This window comes from Pagrus major, chromosome 24 (genome assembly GCF_040436345.1).
Source record: "Pagrus major chromosome 24, Pma_NU_1.0".
NCBI classification, from domain to species: domain Eukaryota; kingdom Metazoa; phylum Chordata; class Actinopteri; order Spariformes; family Sparidae; genus Pagrus; species Pagrus major.
The window spans coordinates 14,745,689-14,754,369 of NC_133238.1; positions in this window are offsets into that span (position 1 = coordinate 14,745,689).

An 8,681-nucleotide genomic window follows, 5' to 3' on the forward strand; every position below is an offset into this window, starting at 1 on the left:
TGTCAGTCCACTAGATGGTGTCATGGAGCCATCAGACTGGAAGTGAGTCGTCTGCTCTGAACACCAGTTTAACCAGCGAGACACGACTGGACTCACTGTTCTAGAAACACCAGTAACAGTGGAGGAAAGTACATTTACTCGAGTACTACACGTAACTACAATCCTGAGGTACTTCAGTCACGTGTTTCCACTTCATGCAGCTGCTGCTGAGGGCTCAGTCTGTGTGATGACGTCATAGTAAATGGTGGGCCACACTCATGTGTTTGGACTCATCTGAATCTCCAGGACAACACGTATCTGATCATTATGAACAAGAACCTGAACACCAACATATTATAAGTCACATCAGCTGCAGTCAGCAGCAGCAGGGAGAGGAGGAGGGACAGGAAGTCCCCAGACTCCCTTGAAAAATCGCTCCATTTTGTGAGTTGTTGAGTTAAGAGGACCTTTATAAACTGTGTGAAACGCTGTCGATGACAAATTCTGAATGATTCGGGCCTTCTCGTAAGTTCGGCCCATGTTACAGCCTCGTTTTAGGGGGTGCTGCAGCCCCCTCAGCACCTCCAGCTCCCGCATCCAGGCGAACAGCTGCTCTCCAGCCGCGTTTAGTGCGTCAGACAGCGGGAGAGCGGCGGCTCGTCTCGGCCTCCTCCACAGGCTGATTCAGGCAGGAAAAGCTGCCTTCAGTCATCAGTAAGTGGAGCTACACAGTGACAACCACTCTGTGCTCAGATACTGACCAACTAACTCCACTTCTGCTCTGATTTCACCGCGTCATTAAAGTGTGAAACATTAGAAATGACCGTTAAATAAATTACCTTCAAACGGAGAGAAGAAGCTGCTGCGTCACGACGAGGATCAGTGAAAGTGAAAGTTAACTTTAAACCGGAAACAGCTGGGGGGGGGGGGTCATTTTTATTAAAAACATTTTTTATTACAATAAAAAAACAAACAAAACAAATATATATATACATATATACATAGAGGAGTTTTAGCAAATCATATAATTGTTTGTAATAATTTATAATATTTCAAGGTTCTTGCAGCTTTTCTGTCTTTCATGTTTTTTAGTAGCTGCATGTAAAATCTGTTTTCTATTTTAGATTCATAAACATGTGTTTTTTTGGTGACCATTTACATTTATGGACGTAATATTTTCCTTGTAAAATAAAAAGATTCAACAAAAACAATTCCTTTCCCTTAAGTTTTTTTCATCATAAGTGAGAATTATATCTTGTTTTTAAGTTTAAGCTCGATGCCTGTCAAAGGTTCAAACATGTTTCCCAGCTGTATTTGTGCACTGTTTGCCACGCTGCCTAAACTTAAGCCTCCAAGACGCTGGGAAAAAATGCAAAGTGATGCCAGATGCATTGGATATTGTGCACGATGTGACACCTGATTAAGCAAATCCCCCAAACGAAACCATTTCAGTCACTGCAACACGAAATTTGGAAAAGTTAAAGGAGCTCATCCAGCAAATGAGCGACGCAGACTGGTCTTCAGGAAGTTCAAGGGCCACTAACGCAGGTCAGTGTGTGTGTGTGTGTGTGTGTGTGTGTGTGTGTGTGTGTGTGTGTGTGTGCGTGCGTGTGTGCGTGCGGCTCTGCACATCAGTCTGATATGAGTGTTGACCTGTGATGATCATGACTATGATGCTGATTCAGATTCAAGGCAGCCAGATGAGTTGTGGTTGTGGTTGTGGGCTGGATGCACTTTGTTGCTTGCTGTAGTTTCATGTGTGCGTGTGTGTGCACACAGGCTTGTCCTGTTGTGTGTGAGTGTCAGAGTGGGATCAGAGGGGTGAGTCTGAGCGAGCATGTGTGCGTGTTCATCATGCGTGTGCTGCAGATGTGACTGTGTGGTGTCGGAATAACAGAAAGTGCCCGCAGCGTTATTGAATACATCAGTAACACTGTCTGTCCCTGACTCCACTGACTCAGGAGCGGATCTGTGTCATGTAGATTTATCGCTCAGATTGAATGAAGTTAAAAAGAAAAGCTAATATCTTTGCATGTAATAACGCAGCTGCTCAGGGACTGAAGCCGTTATTGTTCTCACTTTGACAATCTCACATGTGGCAGCACATTATTATACAGTTATTATTACATCAGCCCGGAGTTAAAGGGCTGTGACTGTTGGGAGCTGCGGCTGATTCTGTTCTGATATTATGGATTATTATTGTTCAGATGATTTAGCTACGCTGGCTAACAGATGCTAATGTCGGCGGTCTCTTGTTGCCATAGCAACAGTGAACATTCACGTGGCCTGATGAGCTGCAAACAGAGATGCAAAACACGAGTAAACCTGCAGGAAATAATGAGTTTGATTATGATTATTTCCTTGTTGAAGATTTTCACATTGATGATTTTAATTTTCCAACATCTGCATATCTTTTAAGTTCAAGTTAAATGTGTTCACCAGGTGTCACCACGTCACAAAAAGGCTACTTGGCTTCATATACTTGTCAGTGATTTGACACTATAATGAACACAGATTGATTGGTTGATTGCTGTAGCTGTCAGTTTTAGTCCTTGAGTTCATAGCTACGTGCTTTATTTGTTAACTGCTATCAAGGAATATGACTCTGCTTTGTAGTATGTGTGAGAGAAGACGCCCAGAGATTTGTGGACTTCTACGTGGTGTCGCTGATAATGTAGCGGGCAGAATATTGCCAGGGCTGAATGTTTGTCCCAGTCCACCCCTGGAAGTGGACAGTTTCACAGGGAGTTTGTCCACATTGTAATTACGGTTCAAAATAAAGCTCAGACCACCAAAGCCAGAGAATATACAGTGGGGAATAAAACTCCACATTGAGACAGCAGGTTTTTTACAAAGTGCTCAGCCCAATGGATCTTAAAAGTATTGTTTAGTGTGTTAAAGTCCAAAAAGTTGAGCCCACGGATTCATAATTATTCATAACAACACTTTTTTTGATATAACGTGTACGATTTTTCCCGATGAAGTGAAAAAGCATCCTATCAGCATCTTTCCAGATGTGACTGTCCAGCTGTAAAGAGAGAGCTGCGTCTGTGAGCCCAGATTTCCCCTCAGCCTTGGTCAGGAGCACTCTGCCTTTTAGAGACAAGTCCCTTTGCAGCCACTCATTCAAGTTGTTCACAGTGTTTTTAATGATTGGAGAGAAGTTTAAAGGACATCTCGCCTTCCCATCTTCAGCAATAAGAATACCCGAGTATGTAACTTCTTCCTCGATCGTAATGTTGCAAATAGTTTGTATATTTCAATCTTTTAAAGGAACAGTTCACATTTATTTATATTCAGACACAGACCAGAGGCCTCTGAAAACTGCTTCATCACATGAATGGCGACAGGTATCTGACGGCATGTTTTAGAAAGACTGTGGTGTCGTCAGCGAGCCGACTGATGATCTCCCTTCCCGCAGCAGAGATTCCTTGTATACCACTGTTTACAACATGACATGTGAGAGTTTGTGTACAAAGTAGAAACAGATGAGGTGAAATGGGGCGTCCCTGACGAAGGCCCCGCTTCAGATTAAATCCAGGGGAAGTCCCATGTTTCAGTTTAACAGAGCTATTGCCATTAACATATAACGTTTTAATTGCTTTGCAGAAAAACATTTTCTGAGGAGAGAAAAATAAATTGGTGTTGTGTTGCATCAAAGGCCTTATAGAAATCTAAGAAGAGGATGAAGCCATCTTCAGATATCAGGTCAGAGTAGTCAACAATATCTCATACTAGTCTAATATTATTAGAGATGTGCCTGTTCCTCATAAAGCCTGACTGTGTCTCATCCATAACTGTGTCAAGAGTTTCTTTAATTCTCCTGGCAAATATTAACGCCATCATTTTATAATCATTATTTAGCAGACAAATGTCTCCAGTTATCAATAAAAAGCAGGTCTTTTCTAGGTTTGGGAATCAATGTGAGCAGAGCTTGAGTGAGACGAGGAGGAAGGGCATCATCGTCTAAACTCTCCGTAAAAACCTGTAGTAAAAACGGGGCGAGCTGATCTGAGAGCGCTTTATAAAACTCTGCAGTTAAACCGTCAGTGCCGGGAGATTTATTGTTTCTGAGCAGAGCGATCGGATCAGTCACCTCTGCCATTGTAAGAGGGCGTCACACTAATCTTTATCTGCCAGATCGACCTTCCTCACGTTATTTACTCAGTTTAGAAACCGAGTGGTAACTTCCTCATTATATGTTGAGCTGTAGAAATTGATTTCTCGTCTTCAGTAACGACCCCATTAATATTTAAATTATGGATGGAATTGGTTTTGGATCGGTACTTTTGGAGACGAGAAAGTCGGCAGAACTTTGCTCCCCCTCCTCCAGCCATCTCTTCCTGGACCTTCAAGGCTCCTCTGCTTGTTGTCGATACAACTCGTCTCATTTGTTCTGGAGGTCTAATAGAAGCAGCTCATCCTCCTCTGAAACTTCATCGGGGGTCTCTGATAAAAAGAAGGAATTTTACTTTCTCGTCTTCTGCTCTTTTAGCTTCGGCAATAAATGTTCCTGTTTACTGACTTAAGAATTTTCCCAACTCAAACTTCAGTAGTTCCCAGTCAGTGTTGTTGATTTTTCCCTTTCAGCCTTGTTGTAAAAACGAGTAATTAAATGAATAATTTCAGTCTGAACCTTTTCGTGCTTTTCCAGGGAATTGTTTCATTTCCAGTAGCAAGATCTCCGGATTGTATGAGATGCATTAAATTGGATGCTTATATGAATCGCTCTATGGTCAGTGAGGGCGCGGCAACGATGTACTGTACTTTTTTCTTTATCAATGTTATTGGACAGCAGACAGAAATCAATGCGAGACTGGCTGGATCCTGATCTGTTGCTCCAAGTGAAGGATCTTTCATCAGGGGATTTTTCTCTCCGTACATCCACAATGTTACATTTTCCCATAAGTGTTGTGAGGTTTGTGCTGAGGGGGGAGGGAGGCACCTGTCAACAGCATTATCCAGAGCAATATTACAGCCTCCACCAATTAACAGGAGAGAGTTTGGGGATTTGCTGCCCAAATATAATTCTTTCCTCTATTGAATCAAGTAACTTAAGTGGTCGTGACTTTCTCCCGTCATCTTGTCCTCGTCGTGTCGTCACGTTTCTGTCACAGACTCAACTTCCTGTTTGTGTTCTGACATGTTCTGTTCTGCTTCTTGTTTGGACCTCAGACGAGGCTTCCTCGTGTTCGTCTCCACTCTTCACTCTTTATTCTGTCATATCGTCGTCCTCACTTTCCTGCTTTTGCTTGATTGTCAGAGCACTTTGTGAACTGTGTTTAAAGCTGCTGTATAAATAAAGTGTGTTACAGTAAAACTCATATATTTGTGTGAAGCCTCAGCTTGAAGTATTTCTCAGTACTTTGAGTTTTCTCTGCTCTTTATTCAGCTTTATTCTGCTGGAGTTGGAGGACGTTGCCGCCCTCTGCTGGTGAAAACACAGCACAGCTGTTGTGTATCCAGTGAGCTCATATCACACTGTTCAGTCTGTATAAATCTCAGTCTGTCACATTTCACTGCACATGTTTCACTGTTTGTCGTCCTGGAGTCAAATGAGGGAAATGTTCAGTGTTGTTCTGAGGCGGCACAATCACTGACATCTTTTAAATCAGCAGGAAGTCTTTTATTAATGCTGCCACCAGGCTGCTTCATTTCAACATGTCTCGTCTGTTTGATTATCCTCCATATTGCTCTTTATTTATTGTATTATTTATACACGTCTGCTGTTATTGGCCTCAACTCTGACATGTTTTAATCCCGTTTCAACCTCGTAAAGCCCTTTTTAACTGTGAAAACTGCTGTATGAATAAAGTGTATTATTATTATGACACATACAGAACTCAGCACCAGAGCTTCAACTAATAATGCAACGAACCGTCTCAAACAAATGGACGTCAGTGATGATTCATATTTACAGATTCAAATCCAACAAACATCCTCAAAATACAGCCGGACTTCATCAGCCACAAAACACTGAGAGAAACACAATGATTGTCATTAAAATGTGTTTTCTTCTCATATAATAATCACACAGAAATGAACAGATGTTGACAGTTTATGACGTCACTACGGACATAATTACATGTGTGAACCAACACGATCAAACTGTTTGTTTCATCATTAGAAACATGAAACAAGTCAGAGTGTTTCAGGTGGAGAGTCGAGAACATCTGATCATATTTTACTGTCCATTTACAACTTTGTTCACAATGACTCTTTACAATTAAAGCTACAGACGAGTCGATGTTTCCTGTTTCTGACATTTCACTGATATTTCTGGATTTTACTGGAACAAGAGCCAGAATTCAAAACAGCTGTTGCAACACAGTCTCACTGCCGACGCTTGGTCAGGGCCCTTTCACGTTGTTTACTGACGCTCAACGTCTCCCTCAGCGTCTCATTTCCACGCACGGGGATTCCAGTTGAGTCCAATGTGACGCTCAGAGCAACTGATCCAGCTCCATTCACTCCTGACTATTGGACCCGGCCGCGGCGCTGAGAGACGCCGTGAGCGTCAGTCCCATTGGACAAGTGTGAACCTGACACCTGGAAATATTCTCCTGACAGTCAGCTCGACGTTTAAGGTGGTTTTTCAGTGATATTCTCCGTATTTTTCAACACAGAAACACCAGTGTGTTTTTGTTCATTACAAAACATAAATGGGTTTAATTCTCTGAGAATCAATGTTGGTGTTTCCCCCTTCGACTCTGAGAAACACGGAGTTTCATGGTCAGTGTCGGACAGCTAAATGCACTACATTACCCACAATCCTTCAAATTATGAGAAGTAATCTGAAAACCGTTTTTACACCATTTATTTCAAAATGAAATAAAATTCAAATACATAAATAATTAAGCTGAAGTCTCAGAATATCGTTTAATTTCAGCTCGCTGTGAGTGACAGGTCAACAGCTTTCAAGGTCAGTGATTGGACGTTATATTTGCAATGCATCTTGGGACTTGTAGTTGACACCATTCAGTCGGGACACGAGGAACCTTAATTGAGCCACACCCACACCAGACCCAGGTAAGTTGGCTTGAACTTTTCCAATGTAGCTGAATCAGAGGAATCGAGTAAATTGTGTCCTGTCCACTTATTAGTGTAACTCATTTCTTACACTAACAGAAATGAGTGAATATGAACAACTCAAATAATCCTGTGAATGTGGTAAAGTTTGTCCTGCTGTCTGAAAAACAGGTGGCAGAACAGCTCAGCCCCGTCTGAGAAACAGTTACAGAAGATGTAAAAGAAAAGAATAAATCCAGTCTCAGGTAATAAACTGATGACAGTGTGTGTTATATATTGCTGTAAGTTATATGTTAGTATGACTGTTCGCTGTTCTGAACTAGAAATGCCTTGTTTTAACATGGTGATGTAAAGCTGTAAAGAAATAGCAGTGTTAGCTGTTAAATTATAACACACCAACACCTCACTTGTCATCTGTGTTTGAGTGCATGTGAATAGTGTGCATGAATAAAGTCATCCCATTTAAACCAGTGGAAGTTTACACGCTGGGCCCAGTATTGACAGCATGTAATGTTTTTATCACTTCTTTTGCAATAGGACTATTATACATGAACACATAACATCCTGTATTTGTGTTTTTCCCCATGAATTGATACTGTAACCACCTGACAGCAAACAGATCTGATCCCTACATGTTTCACTCTCATATGCAGAAGGACGAAGCCTCAAAAACAGCTGTGCCCACCTGCCAGGCCCCAAATCCCCTCGGGAGGAAGACTTGCATAGAGTGCGTGTGCCCTTTCCACATGAATGAGGAATTAAAAACAACAAGACAAGCTGAAGGACGATCGCTGGGCATCATCTGCAAAGAAACATATAAATTCCAGCCGGACCATCAAGTCGGCCCAGATATCTGAGAGTTTAATCACTGTGATGTAACGAGGGGTCGGCCTCTCACACAGCCACACAATCATCTTATTTGTCAGTCAGTCTTGCTTTTTAGTTCATGTGAAACCAACCTCAGGGCTGCAACAAACCATGATGTGTTATTACTGATCAACATGATTGTTACACTGTCACTTAACATGATGTATGAAATACATAAATATTATGACAATATGCACAAAGCTTAGCTGCTGAGAGCTGAGCAACAAAGGCACCTTAACATCTGTCAAAGCAGTGACGTTGCTGTTGAGCTGTTGCTGATCAGTCTCACTCCTGTCATGCCGAGGTGTCACTGCATATATTTTTCTTCTCTGTAATTCTTGCAGGTTTTAAACTAAATGCCCTCGGCTACTGTCCGGTCCTGTTTCTGGGGCATCGGGGCGGCAATGGGCAGATTTCTGCAGACACGATGCATCACATCTCCCAAACTGACGGGGTTGTCCGAGAGATAATGAAGAAAATGGGGAAACTCTATGAGCAGCTACTGAAAAGTGACATCATCCTTGTCCAGAGTGAACATGTCACACTTTCCTGTCCTATGGTGTCGACTTTCATAGGCTCTGTGTCACTAGATTCAACAGGTGTAAATATACAGGTTGCCCATTGCAACATTCAAACCTTATCCACCCTGAGGCTGTTTAGAAATGACCACTTCTGTTGCAGCCTGTTAATCAATGGCTCTTTCCATCCACCTGTCAATCAAATCATCAGAGTTTAGCCAGAAACATTTATGCAAATAAAGCCGGTAAAAATGTGTTTCAGTGGATTTTAAGTGAATTAAAACCTGT